Here is a 15,838-nt window from a genome sequence, read left to right as displayed (position 1 = left end):
TTCATTCAGCTAGTTCTTACCATCTCTTATGTTTATGTGTAAGCTGTGTTGTTATGCAAATTTGTTTTAGTGAGTTTTGATGATGAGGTCATAACCCATTACTTTAGAGAAAAATGCTGTGCCAGTCAAGAGTTTTGGATGAAGAATCTTATTTTCTTTTATTGTAGTGAAAATTAGAACATGAGAAAAAAGTGGTGGCTCTGTAAATATGCTAGAACTGCTTTATCTGTCTGTGTGACAGGTAAAGCCGTCTGTGTGACTTTTAGATCTTAAATTTTAGATCTACTAGGTTTCATATTCCTTACTCAAAACCTCAAAAAAATCAAACCAAAACAATGTATATCATATTATTCTGTTTTGGGATTTTTATCTGAATGGTATGGAATTTTTGAAACATATTGACCTAAATAATGAATTAATATCTTAACTTCCTTCTGAAAAGTGAAATGCAATATGTGTGAAACAGGTGAACTTGGAACATCCATTTAGTTGTGTTTGCAGACATGCAAATATTCATTTGATTCATTAAAATTCTTCCATGCTGGGCATCTGATCTGCCATGGTGTATTTCTCTTATGCTTCTACAAATATATTCAGTCCCAGTTTGCTAAAAATGTGTCCCGAAGTTCAAGGAATTTTAGCACATACTTATAAGAAAAGCCAAATTTCTTCTGCTTGCTTTGATATTTCTCTTGACTACCAGTTCCTGTTCTATGCAGCTTGTATTTGGAAATATGTACAGAATCTTGCCTTCTATTTCAGTTATATGGAAGCTATCCTTTTTGCCTGGATAGATATTGTGTGCTGGGGTTTAATGAATGAACTATTTAATCAAGAGATATGAATTCTCAAAATACCTGAAAAAGATTGAGTTCACTCTTGCCCATTTCAACTCTGCAGGAGGGCTTTCACAGTAATCAGGGTGAGGGAGGTCATCAAACAGCACAAAATTTAGACATAGATTAAGTTCACATTTTATGTCATGCCAGTTGTAAAAAAATTTGGTCTTATTAAGGAGGAATTGCCACTAAAAAGGAGGAAATTCATGTTAAATACAGGAAAGTAAATTGTTAGAACTCTGCCAAACTGATCATGCATTGAACTGGAACGGAAAAAGATTTTTCCTAAATTGAGTTTATGGTTCTTTTAGCATAACATGATTACCATTCCCAGAGAATATGACAATGTCTTTTGCAGGTGGTGGGGTGTGATACTGTTTTAGTTCACGAGAATGACTGTTCACGAATTTAAATAGGTACCTAGTATTAAATGCTTAAATCTAATGTATAACTAAATTTATCTGCATTTTACTAGAGAAATATCTCCATGACCATTCTCTTGGACTAACTACAGCAGCCATATATGTGTCCACACCAATCAAATCTATCCTCCAGAAGAGAATAGTCACACATTAAGCGCCTCTTGGCATGAGATGACTCCTGAAATGTGCTAGGGAGGTACTGGGAGGGCAGCAGGTAGTCTGAAGCATAAGTGGGGGCAGGGTTCACTCTAATAACGTAGTTATCTAGATCCCTCTAACAATGTAACATATACATCAACCTGGATTTTATGACATACTACAAAGCCTGGGATGTGATGGAAAAAGTGACCTTGAGTATCTGATTCCCACTGTCTGTATCTACATTTGAATATTTGGCCCATAGTTTCACCAAAAAACAGATTTAAGAGAGACTTGTGCATTCCTCAGTTGCTTTAGGTGCAGGCTGGGAAAGAATTTCTGTGGGGTCAAAAGTTGTGGAAGTCCATAGAGCCAAGCAAGGATGAGTCTTCTGGCAATTATGAGAGGACTGAGAGAACAATATCTTTCACTCATCTATGGCTCCAGGAGGCTAATGCTGGCTCTGGAATTAGTTAACAGAAACAGGCCCATATTTTACAGAAAAGGACCAAGAATTCTACTGATGATTCCACCAACAATGTCACAATGTTGACAGTAGCAGTGAGGCAACTCTATCCACACACTGCTGTCTCTAAGATGTGCAGTTGGCTTGTCCCTGGCAGCAAGTTGTTTAGCACTTCTGCAGGTGCAGGCAGGTAAGCTTTCAATTGACTCACTCAAGAGACTTCCTTTGACATAAACGATGCTGTTACACAGTTCTGCCACCTGCTTCCATGTCCCAGGCTGTCCAAAAGAGGTGGATGCTGCTGGGATTGCCTGAGAAGCGCACACTGCTGAATATTTGCTGAATAATATGAATAAAACAAGGATTTTAGAAGTTGGCCAGTGAGCATGGTGCTGACATTGGTCTCCAGAATGAAAAGCACTGGCCACCTGTGGGGCAGTTTTAAGATGCTGTCATGGAAAGCTCACCATGGGCCTTTTGTGTGAGGACATAAGAAGGATCAAACTGGGTAGACTAGGACTCTCTCCAGCCGGGTGGGCTGTCTCCAGGAACAGACACAAGCAGATGTCCAAATGTACAATATCGTAGGCTGCTGAAGAATCATTTTTAAATGGCTGTTTGGCTGAATGCTTATTTGTGAGCAGCTTGTGTTTGAGTGAACAGTTGGGAAATGGTTGTCCTTTAGCAAAAATTCTTAGCTGTCATTCTCATGTTTAAAACATTTTATCTGGACATTTGAGAAACAGAGCTTTTGTACGTGAGACAAGAAAAATATTGTGTGAAAAGAGCTTTATGTGAAATTTGCAAAATCAAGGCAGTCTGAAGAAGAAGGAAAAGGTTTGAAATTGGGTTACAAGTGAAGCAGCAGTTGTTTTAGCACAGAGCCTGGCTTTGTCTTTCATGTAACATGGAAGGTGAATGGTTGAACGTGCACTTCTCTAAATGTGTAAAAATGGCACATATTTATACTGATGTATGGTAGAAGGAGATATGTATCAGAATTAGACATATTAGAAATTCCCTAAGGTTATGAGGCTTGAGTGATTACTTTCTCTCCTTCTCTGCTTGTGTCTGCGTGTGTTTGCCTTTCTGCCACCGTTTCACACTTCGTAACTTATCAGCATATCAGATGATTTTGTGGTGTTAGTAGACGAAAAGATAATATGTTCACATTATGTTCATCAAAATGGACAATGGAATACTCCAAGCAGACCTCTAAAGTCTCCTTTCTGAAAGAGAACCTGATTTATGAATGCAACCCCCCAGAGACATGAGGGAATCCACAGTAGAGAACTATTATGAGTGCCCTAATTGTGAGCAAAGCTTTAATCAGACATCATGCCTAATTATATGCTAGAGAATCCAACTACAAGACCTGAATTCATAAACTAGGCTTCATTGCTTCTTCTGCTAGAGCATCTTAAAAGGAATATATGTTTGTTAAGAGGATGGGGCTGCTGATAAGCTTTGCTGAAAGACTCATGGGGAGGGACATTGTTATTTTTGGTAAACAGAGTGAGGAAGAGAACCATATTGTCTGGCTTAAAAAAATAATGGTGAAGTGGGATATTTTGAGAAACTTTTTAAAACCAGAGCACATTATGAATGAAAACCCACAGAAGCAATTAGCTTCAGAGGAGATAACAAAGTTTATTAGCCATGTATTCTTCTGTCCATGGGGTGTAGCGTCATTCAATGAAGATATTAGAACAATGAAATCAACAATGTCTTGAAATTAATGTTTCTGGACTTCACAAGCAATTGCAATTATATTATGCTAATATGTTAAACTGGGAAAGCAAAAGCTATCTAATAGTTTTAGATAACATTAGGGTGCTGAGCTGGTAAATGAATGAAGGGAATTCTCCTGTAGTGGGAATAAGTGACTGAGAAACTCTTAAAGGAATGTAATTGAGCAACGTCCTCAAACTAAGCAATCAGCCATGGGGAGACAATAAGAAACTACTACAGGACCCAAGACACCACCAATAAGGGTCTCCCTTGAGGAGGAAGATGGTAAAGTTATCAACTATTTTTGAAATATAGAAGCTAGTATAACCAAGCGTCTTAAGCACTGTGTAGGTGTCCAGTCACTCAGATTCAGGAAGGATAAATTCCTCCTAGCAGCTAAGAATATCAGGAGATGGCAAACCCATGATGTGGAAAGCAAATGGAAGAATAAACTAAAAATGGAGATGGGATGCAACACTATGGAAGCACATCATGAGCCTAAACTTAAGGGAGCAGTAAAGTATTTTCCCTCCTAAGATGAAGAGCAGTTCTTTCACAAGATGAGATGGGCTTTCATGAGAAGGAATGTTCTGACTTAAGAAACTGAGATTTCAGAGCAGCAAAACACTTTCAAAAGTAATTTTAAGTTTGAGTGTGAATTGTACACTCAGATTTGCTGAGAATTGCTAGTTCTGGGTGTCCTGGCATAGGATGTGTCCTTTCCAGTCAAGTCTTAAAACTTTCATATGATGTTGCCAGCAACTGTATAAAAAAGACAGAAGTCTAATAGGAAACCAATTGGTAGGAAGAAGACGGTTCTTTCTTCACTAAGGGTTTTCCAAAACCTTAAATGTTGCACTGATGACACATTATAGTTGTCTTAAAAGGATTGTGCTGAGAGTTTAATAGAAGAATTTTGAGACATCTTTATTAATGTTACAGTGGTGAACTGTAAAAGTATGCATTAATACCCACCCCAGGGAGGTGCTCCCAGGTGACTTAGGCACACCTTTCATTATGGATTAAGAAATTTAGAATAGTGCCTAAAGCCTGTTTTCTGACTAACTTTCATGGATGATTCTAGAGATTTTTAAGAGTTGAAAGGTTTAACAGATCCCTTGCAAAAGTGCAATGGTTTGAAGGGAGGTTGCTTGGCTGGGCCAGTGCAGACAGGGATTTGTATTTTTGTACAGCCATGCTGTACAACAGCTGAGCTCCTTCACTGTGCTCATGACTGCAGTGGGCTGTGCAGACAACCCAGACAGCTCAAATGTAATGTCACTCATCAACTCTGCCTCCATTCTGTAATGCAAGGATGAAAACATGATATTTATATAATAAATTTTATATAAAAAGAAAATTTATTTATAAAATAAAATATTTATGCAAGGCACCAGTTTTTCTGGAAAATAAAAGCCATAATTTTGAAAACACTCGTGCAGATGCTTTACATAAGTGTGGAAAAAGTCTCAAAACAATTTAAGCCTACAATTTGCAACATCAAAGAAAAACATTTTTATAGATGCTGAAGGGTCAGATCTATTTCAACAGCTCTTTGATCTCTTTGGTTGAATGGGACTGGTGGCTGCGAGAATTATTTTGGTGCATATTCCTGCATATTTTTGCTGATAAGATAGAGCTCATAAACTATATTTTGATTTACAAATACATATCTGAGCCTTACAAAAAAGGTAAATGAGCTCTGTCTTGCTATACAATATGTTTATCTGCAAATACATTCATCTTGCATGCAAACTAAAATTTAATGCATCAGATACATGTAAAATCACTGCAAAGATTAAGGTTTTGATTCTGTAATTTTTGTAAGAGGTTTTGAGTGATCATATTAAGTGCCATTGCTTACAGAGCTTTTTAATATAAAAAAAAGTAAGATAAAAGATTTTTTCAGACATCCAACATGAAAGATAATGAAAAATAATGGAAACAAAGAAAGCTGCACCTTTTGAACACATTCTCCTGTTGATCTAGCTCTCATATGGCCTACAGGATTAATCCTGCACACCAGGCAGTGTTATCCAGCTCTCAGGAATGTTCAGAGATGCATCTGCACTTCATTATCTCTGGGGAGTTTGTCCAGGGTGCTGGAGAGTTCTGAGGATTTAAAGAAGCCAGAAGTGCCAGACGGATCCTAGACTGAGACCCAAGAGCTGTGCTGAGACAGAGCTGATAAACTCTGCTGTACAAAAGCAGAGCCTGTGCAGGTAGATATCACTGTAGTAAATTATATGGTATGTCTAGATGTGTTTTGGTTGTATTTAGATGTATTTGGTTGATGTATTTACTCCTCTTAATCAGGGAGTATTTTATAACTGCCTGAATGATTATCCTGTGCTATTGGTCTGTCCCTTCAGCATCACTTGCTGTCTTTGAGCTCAGGACTCGGCCTGGTATGGTATAACCACATGACACCTTGGATCTACATTTGAATAAAAGGTTTCAAGGGTAAAGGCATCACTCTGGATGTAATTGTTACATCCAGCCTATTGCAGTGCAATATATTTTTTTTTGACTAGCAGAACTGATTAAAAATCACCCGATTACCCATGTACCTTGTTACATTTCATTCCAGTGCGTTAAACTTAATGTGAATTAAATCTAATTCAGTGACAAGGAAAGGGCAGTGGCATGAGGGTGTAGGGCTCACTACTTCAAGGTTACAGACCCTTGTATTTGTAGCTGGAAATAGATTTATTTTTTTTTAACGTCAAAATGCAGACAGAGAATGTAAGGATACACAGTCGGTGTTGAAGGACGGGGCATGATATGTCTGAGGAAACCACATAGATATAAGTTGAACAGAATGTCAACAAATATCAGAAACTGTTGTAACGGGACTGGGCAGCTTAAAAAGCAGAGTGAAGTTCATAACTTGGCAGTGTGTATGTCTGAAAGTTGGGAATCAGTCATTAAATGATTGCTCCTGTTTCAGGAATAACATAATAGTGGTATAGGAACAGTCTGTGACTATGCAGAAATTATTTTAAAACCATTTTCAACTCTTCCATACTGATTAACTATATCCCACTGAGTATGTGTTCTTCACACATGAGAGAATTCAGATGACAGAAGCTAAGAGAATAATAAAAATGCAGTTGATGGTATTTTCTTTATTCAAGCATCCTGTCACAGAAAAACAGACTCCATTAGGAAAAAGAAGTGTTTCAGGGAAAAGTGTTAAAATTAGTATGGAATTTCTCTAATTAATTTTATTTAGCAGTTACTGTAATCTTAATTTTTTGATTAAAGACCAGAATTTTGAGACTAATTTTGTAAAACCATCAATTAAAACATCACAAACAGCTACTTTTGTCTGGAAAATGAAACCTGATAATTCTTCACATTTCAATACAGGCAGTTTTATTTTCCATCCTTCTTCTGATTCATTATGCATCAAAATCAATTGTAATAACAATTGTTATTGAACTGCAAGGGATTATGTGTTTTTTTAATGTGATCTTAGATGGGATTAAAGATGAAAATATTGAGTAGGTGAGTTGAGTTACTCTCAGACCCCATGGTTTTCAAAACTTGTGACTACCTTTTATACACTGGAAATTTAGAAATTCAATGCTCCTCTGTACACTTACCTGTAGAAACCTGTTCTGAGGTATATTAAGCTACCACCAGGTCTTTGGTCTAAAGACTTGTTATTCTATCCAAAGGATTTATCAGAACTAAAATATATGTTGAGAGGATCTATTTCTTGAAAGGAGGCTTCTGTTTTAGTCTGTGTGAGAGTTGTCATGGAGTATCTTGTATTTAGAGTGGTGCTAGCCTAGTCTCAGGCTCACTGGCAGCACACTAGTTTCAATGAAGTGTTTTGTGCTAAAGTATCAGCCTGTGTAGAGCCTATGAAAAGCTTGTTGCTTGTTTCACTGCATGAAGGAGTTGTGCCAACAGCAGCCTTATCACCCAGAGATGTAGTTTCCGTGTCTGTAATAGCACGCTATTGCTGGCAGGGGTAGAAATCTGCACACCTTCTATGCCTGACCCTTTTCTCTTTCAGCTTTCACTTCAGTGCTGTGCTTTCAGAAGCATATCATTAAGCTGACTGCTTCAGGCATTCAGGGCAGAGACCTGGCTTTCCAAACACACAAGGCTTTGTTGGCATATCCAGAGGAAGCTTGTGAGAGGAAGTAGAAATGGACAATTTAAGGAAAAAGGCCTGTTTTAAAGACAGAAAATTGTATGTTCTGCTCTAGATTGAATTTTCAAAGTAGAATTTGAATGTAAGAATATGAAAGAGGTGGGTGTGGGTGTGGATATGTGGGTGTGTGTGGGTGTGTGTGTGTGAAATGTGGCAGAGACTTCTGTCACATGTACTATTGAAAAGTCTGTCTGTACTTGTCAAAGATGATCTCAAGGTGATGATAACTTTGCTCTAAGTAAATGGCAAGAGTTAAAATTAAAAAAAATGTATCCAAGTTAACAAAGGTTTTTTGTCTCAGGAGTAAAGTAAATTTGCCTGTCTGACAGAAAGGAAAAGGATTTTTGAAGATCTCTAACCTATTCTTCAAGCTGCATAGCAGTCAGATGTAATATTATGTCTTGGATAAACTGAAATTGCTGTGACCAGATGATCTTTTCTACTGCAAATATTGCATTATTTATTACATTTATTTCAATGGCAACTATTTCCATTGTTTGCATATATATTTAGAAATAAAACTGACACCATTGTTTTAACCATTTTCTATTTTAGATAAAGTTAATCTCTGCAAATAGTAGATAAAGCAATGAAATGTAAATTACTATTCCACTCCTCAGAAAAAATTAAAGACTGTTGTTAAAAACAAGGCAAAGTAACCTCAATTATAGTATCATCTTAATTCATCTATGCTGGTTGCTGTACATATTAAACTCATATGACAGTCTGTATGAATTCAGTCTGACCCTGAGCACTCACAGGAATTTCATGTGCAACAGCTTTAAAAGAACCAAAATTCTCTTTGTGAGATCTTTGCCAGAAGTCATAGTTATGAGTAGCAACACTCTTCAGATCAGGCTCTTGATGAGAAGTATCACAAGAAGAAAAAGGGTGACATCAGACCTATAAAATAATGATCAAAGACTATAGTACACTTGGAATGTTCTCTTTTTATTTTAAATATGCCTATTACAATATTTTGTTAGGCTTATTATTTAAGCACTATTATTTACATGATTCAGTGTTTATCCTTTAGGGAGAATTCCAGTGCTCAATAAATAAGAGTCAATGAGCTGCTCGTTAACCATCTTGGAATCAGTGTTCTGAAATATTAATTTCACATAAATAGTGAAAGTCTTTGAAATAATTATGGTAACCTGTAGTTTCATTCAGTAGGTATCTTCAGTCTGCAGTTAAATGATGTTGAAAACTCTGAATGTAGCTATAGGTAATCAGAAGAAAGTTCAACAACAACATCATATTAAAAAAAAATACCACAAAGCATCAGTGGTTGACCTCTACATTTTCCAGATGCATCTCAGGGTGATGGTTGTGTTCAAAGGGAACAAAAAAATGGTTTTTGGTAGACTCCCTGATATAAAATATCTAGATCATGGGGCAAAATATACACTCACTAATAAATAAAAAATACAGCTTTTTACAAGATCTTTCAACATGGCATCTTAAAATGTGCCTACAGGTCAGAATGATTTATATTATTTTTATTAAGATTTAGTTTGCCATGGTTACTCTTTCTTACACATGAATTTATGCATTATATATATATATATACTCTATAAAACACATAAAAGTTGTCAGTACAAGGAATATCATTAGCTGGGAACATGAAGAAAGAGTTCCTATCAGATCTCACTCAGTGTTATGTGTGTAAGTTCAAATGTACTAGAAAGGGACTTTGGTCCTGATCTTGCACTAACACAGTAAATGTAGTCCCCATGCTTCTATGTACGGAACTTACTCTCCCAGTCCTGCCTTGACAACCACCCCATTTTCATGTGGCCCATCACATTGAATCAGGACAAACACCTTGTTTTGTTTTTTTTTTCCCTAATCCTCATTAATGTACCTCAGAGGTCAAATCCATGGCACGTTATTTATATGACTGAATATCTATGTTGTTCAACTATGGCACACAGTTTTGTTTCCTAAACACACACAAAGACAGCAGGGAAATGCAGCTCATAACTACCAGGCATTTATCCTAGAAAATGTGACATTGTCATCATTATTGAACTAGAAACTTATGTTTATTGACAGTGAGCCTATTTTTCAACAAAACATCATTGATTTTAGTAGCATTACAGTTTGGCAAAGAGTAGTTTCTGAATTATTCCTGTTACAGATTTGAATCTCTGGCACATTTAAGACACTCACCCACCTATTCAAATAATATTTTAAAGCAAAATTAATGTTTGATATAAAATAACAGTTGTGTTGCAAATGTGGAAAAATAGTCTACAAAAAATAAGTATAAAAGTGATCTCAGATTTATGAATATGTTTCATATAAACAAGTCCAGGTGAATAATCTGTGTTAGAAATGGCCCTTCATAGGCTGTGTCACAACAGAACATCACATTTTTCACAGTTTACAATAACACAGTTAGATTCACAATGTAATGACACCTTATATCAGAAAAATAGTATTTTACAAACTATACATTTGGCATCTATTTTTAGATTTTTCTTCTGTTTCTTTTTCAGTTCCTTTTTTCTTTTTCCTTTTTTTAAAATTTTTTTACAAAATAGTGCAAAATTACAGTGCGTTAATAGAAGATTTTGCAAATCCTAATAAAAAGTATATTTGACTGTTTTGTTCATTCACTGGAAACAGTTTGGCACATTAGGATTTTGTATAGATGGAAAAGCTTCTCACTCGCTTCTTCTCAGTGTATCCATGAATTCTTTTAAACATTAAATTGCACCAAGGGAGTTACCTTTCCAAACTTTTTTATCTCAGCTCTTATGTGTATTACAAAGCTGCAAAGAAAATGTAGATTTTGTAATTATTTGCCGAACAACATATATCAGGCTGGCTTTTCTTATGATGTTATAAAGAAAAGGGTTGATGGGACAATTTTCCATCTGGTGACTTTTATACTGCTTATTTACAGTCTCATGGTTCCATAGGAAATTTGTCCCAACTTATATATATATATATATATATATATATATATATATATATATATATATATATATATATATATATATCTGTTGGTTTACCATATAGTTTTCAAATTTTGCTGTCAAACGTGTTTCTATATCTGGATCCAACCAGGCTATATCAAGCCAGGGGGATAAAGTTTCATCAAATCCTCTTTTCCACTGGACTAATTCATAATAAAGAATAGCAAATAGTTGCTTTTGCTGCCAATTTGCAGTGATTAAATGATTTTCCTGCTAATTATTTACTTAAGGATGTTAACGAGGAGTTCCCCCAAGTATCAGTAATTCATTTGTACAGACTGGCACCACACCTCAAAAAAATGCTGATTCTCTTATTCCTTGGAATAGCAAAGTCTTCTGCATTCTCGTAAACAGGCTACAGGGAATAGGCTACGGGAGTGAGAGTGTCTTTAGCTACCCTGTGACTGTGCCATGAAAAGCACAGCATGTCAGATGAGTCTCAGCTCAGTTCTTTGCCTTCCTTGGCTGAAAGCAGCAATGCAAAACCTGAGACCACAGAATCATCTACTAGAGGGTGCCCAACAGTAGTCTGTACCAATTAACTCATGATTCAGGCTGTTAACCTGGGGGGTAAAAGGCTCTCTGCCACATGAAAACGAATATCTGAACTATTTGCTGCACAGAGACTGTTTTCAGTCAATTGTGTACAGAATATGGTGACACAAAAGGTTGCCAATTAATTGCATTTGCAATAGAGTAATGAAGTGACTTGTTCCAGTAGGAAAACTGCTGGTTGATGTCTCTAGGCCAAGTTCTTTCTCATGAGTTGATGGTTTTATCATCTGTATCACCCTGTAGCAACAGTTCTATGAATTAAAATTACCACTGCATTTTTTTAAAAATAAATTTATTGGTATTTTTGTACCTTTTATGAGCTATCTAACCAGTATGCTTTTTACATTGATTCTCTAAACATAGAATTGGCCATAGCACTAACTAGATATTCAAATATTAGAAGGGAGATATCCATGAATATGACAGGGATTTTTTACTCAAGCCATTTCACCCTTGGCTTAGTCCTTTGTTACTAGAATAGGAATATCCCAAATCACCTGCTAACTCTGGTAGAAGATTTGCCCAAGCAAGAAGCAAAAGATAAAGGTGAAATAGCTATCTTGTATGAATCATATTGAATGATTTCTAACATTTTAAAATCCCTTTTATTTATTAAAAAAAAAAAAAAAAAAAAAGCCAAAACAGAAGTCAGGCAAAATTAATGAAAAAGCCCACCAGCTGATAGGTAGGTATACAAGTACTTCCCCTGGACTCTCCTCTCAATAACATATTAGTATTGACCAAGGAAAAACTTGAGTATTTGTTTAATTTTTACTGCTTGGTTTAAATAGGTCAGAAGCTTCCTTGTCAGCCTACACAGAGACACCTCTTGTTCCCACTTTGCACACACAGTGATTACTCAGAGTCTCACCTAGGATGAACCAAATACTTTCCTCAGAGGAAAATCAGGTTTGGCTGAGACTGTCTCTGTAGGGCACACGGGGTCCAGGACATGACCAGGTTTTACGCTTTCATACTCGGAGAGTCCTTGAAATACTATCTCAGCATCCTCAGCCACTCTGGCTTCTTTATGTCCTATGTAAGTTCAGTGACCCTGCATAGCTGTAAGCTGAGGTGCTGTGTTGAGGAGATGGCCTGAGCTGGTGTAGGCACATTTAGTAGGCTGAAGCAGAAGAGTTGGGCCAAGATTTATTGGTTAGACCGCAAAACCAAATTAATCCAAGGTTTTCGGTGGACTACTCACTTAGTACTAAGCCAGTCTTTGCTCACTATGTACATGATGCAAAAGAGGCCACACAAATTGGTCTCTGAAGTCTATAGATTGCACTCTGGTGCAATTCCTAAAGGCAATATTCTCTGGAGCCCCAGTACATTAAAGCATTTAAGATGTTCTTAAAATTATCACATGCTTTAGTCTCATGGTCATCTGCATACTCTTAAGGTCTTTTTGAATCGTGTCCAGAAAGTGTTGCTGCATGAGGACTTATAAATCAAAAAAGAAAATAAGAATAAAGATCCTTGTATCTAGATAAGAAATATAATTCTCTTACTGACAGACTTCTCTCTCCTCCTGAATGTTATTCTGCATCTAATAAAAATGGTAATGCAAGGCCAACAGGAGTCCTATTTTTGGATAAACAGGAACAGTTATTGGTTATTTAACTGCTTGTTTAGAGATGCGAGAAAATTATGTGGGGTTTTTTTTTATAAGCCTATTTTGAGAAACAAACATGAGTATCTAGAGAGAGCAGGCTGTTCTTTATTGTGTTCAGTGGTGTCAATTTCCCATATTTTGCTCAGTCTGCATGAACTCTACAAATCCCCACATTCATGCTCTCTTAGTCCAACTTTCATTTTACTTGATCTGTTTCTTAAAAGACAAATATTTGCTGGATGCCTCACACTTTCTGTGGGCCTCAGGCTGCTTGCTCACTGTAGGTATTGACATACGGAGAGAGGCATTCAAAGAAACTGGCAGCAGGATTCACTAAGGATTGGGAATCTCATACTAAGCAAGATATCCTATGGGTATTGCCTATGAAATGAAAGGAAAACTGCTTTAGAAGGATCTGCTGCCAGTCTTGTCTTATACCTATTCACATTCAGTGGGGTAGCAATGCATGTGCAGTTAGTATTTCATCTGGTTTGGGTCTTATTTTCCACACTGAGAAAGGCAGTAATGTTCATAGCTCAGTGTATGACAGAGAGCCTTAAAACACCCAAAGTAAGCCATTGTAAAAGAAAGAATGGTGGTTACTCCCTGTCTTTACTGACTGCTTAGTTAACTTGTGATGAGTGCAACTCAAAACTGCTGTGGATTGGCAAACACAATAAACTGAATGTCTGAAAGAAATTTGTTGAGAAATTAGTTAGAACTGGTGTGATCTATCAATTTCTAGTTCCCTTTTTTGATACAATTATCTTTGGTACCACTGGTTTGCCAGTGGTACCAAAGCAAAATACCTATTTTATCTAGTCCCATGTAATTTACCCTTCACCCTTGGCTGAGTTCGCTCATTCTCTTTCACAGTGATTTGTTATTTGAGTCTGTTTACGCTTGCTGTTCATGTAGAATAGATCATGAAAGAAGCACAGACCTCACAAAGCTGAATGTCATACACAGACTGAAAGCAACCTTATGTGAGTTAGGTGTCTAGGTCTAGGTAGGCAGTCTATGTATGCATGGAGCACAGATGTTTTATTTCCATTGCTTCTACATAGGCTGGACATGCCCAAAAATGCTTCATCTTCTGTCAAGAAAGATCCTTATAGCCAGAACTGCTTAAGGCCCGATACCTGAAGATCACCTTAACATCCTAAAAAATTGTCTCAATTTTGTTCCAGCCCTTACTCTTCAAGAATGCCAGTGAGGCATTAGGCATAATGTATATTTTTTTTAGGATTTGATAATGATTGTTATGCATAATTCTGGATTAGATTTCTCTCCTGTTTTATTAATCCTTGAAGCAATTTTAGCAATGTCTCCGAATGAAATGTGTACAAGCTTTCTGTGTAGCTTCTCTTGTGAAGAGAACAACACTCTTTCCACTTCCACCAAAATACTTTCACAGTTTTTAAAACTCTTCTTAAAACTCAGCCTAAGATTAGCCATGCTGACTGGGTCCCATGCTTACAGAGGTAACGACATTACTTACAGGATTAAAATTCAGCATCTATTTCAAAACTTTCCTGTGTATACACTGACCAATATTTGTAGTAACAATTCATATATCTTATATATGCTTGCTTGTTATTACTATAAGGACTTAGCTGAAGTTGCTGCCAAGAAACCAGTCTGATTTGACCTAAGGCCTTCTAACATACAGAACAATTCTCATGATCTGAAGTGAGGAATGAAATAAAGGATTGTACACATTCACCTTTCACTGAGGTCAATGCAAAAAACTTCCAAATTCCAGCACTGAGGGAATCAGGTTATTGAGCCAAACCAGTGGCATGTTCAGTCACTGAGAAATTTACAGTCCTCCTGAAAACAAAATGTTATGATGTCCTGTAGGACAGATGATAAGCTATAGTCACTTGCCTTCAGAATGATAAACTACTACTTGTATTACATGCATGTCAGAGGTTTGTTTTTAGAAGACTCAGTTTCCTTGTATTGCATTAATTTTCAAGGTAAGCTCATCTTGATGCATACTAGAATGCTGGTGAGTTTAGGTGATTCACAGTATATTGAAAACTAGCTGGATCAAAGTACAGCTTTTGAAATCACAGGGAGAGCAGAAGTGATTCTATAACTTTTCCATGGGGTTTTGAGTTCTAGAAATTTAACTAATTATTCTTTTAACCTTCTGTGTTTCTGTTCCACCCTGGAATAAAAGGAAAATAAAAATCTGACAAGTCGCATTGTGTTTTGCTAAATATGTATCATTTATCTCTCATTTACTTACTGCAGCAACATTTTTGTCTGCAAATTTAATCTCAGTTACTTGATTGACTACTTTGTTTGACCACGGTCTTATACATCTCATAAGCAGAAGTCTTTCTGGTTTTTTTTTTCTATTTTTCCAGTAGCAAGTGTGATTTGCAGCACTTCGATCTGAAAATCTGAACTGATTTGCTTTCATTTGATACCAAAACATACATTTTTGGTATTAAACCAACTTTCTACATATGCACATATTGGCAATCAGAAATTTGTCTTAGGTGAAAGAAAGTAGTTAAATCAAATGACTCATGTTTAAAGCAGACATTTTAAACAGTTATGACAATCATCACAATTTTGCATTTGCTATTAGAGCAAATTTAATACTTAAAAATCTACTTATATTATCAAATATTGATGGCAGTTGTTGCTCTAAAGAGTGCATTTTTAATACCTCTCATATATAACATTTTCAGCCCTCCAAATTCATTAACTTAATAAGTTGAAAGGTTATATGTCAGCCTGATAGCTTATTTACTGAATTTCAGCAAATTTCTTTCAGAAAATTGACTGCTTAGTAATTTTTTCCCCACATGTATATGTCATAACATCAAGTTGTTCAGCTGCAGTTAAAATTCAACGGATCTTTACAGAATTGGGTGAAAATTCACTATTATTCAAGAAA

The sequence above is a fragment of the Poecile atricapillus genome, chromosome 3 (genome assembly GCF_030490865.1).
Source record: "Poecile atricapillus isolate bPoeAtr1 chromosome 3, bPoeAtr1.hap1, whole genome shotgun sequence".
Classification (NCBI taxonomy): domain Eukaryota; kingdom Metazoa; phylum Chordata; class Aves; order Passeriformes; family Paridae; genus Poecile; species Poecile atricapillus.
This window is presented reverse-complemented; position numbering follows the sequence as displayed.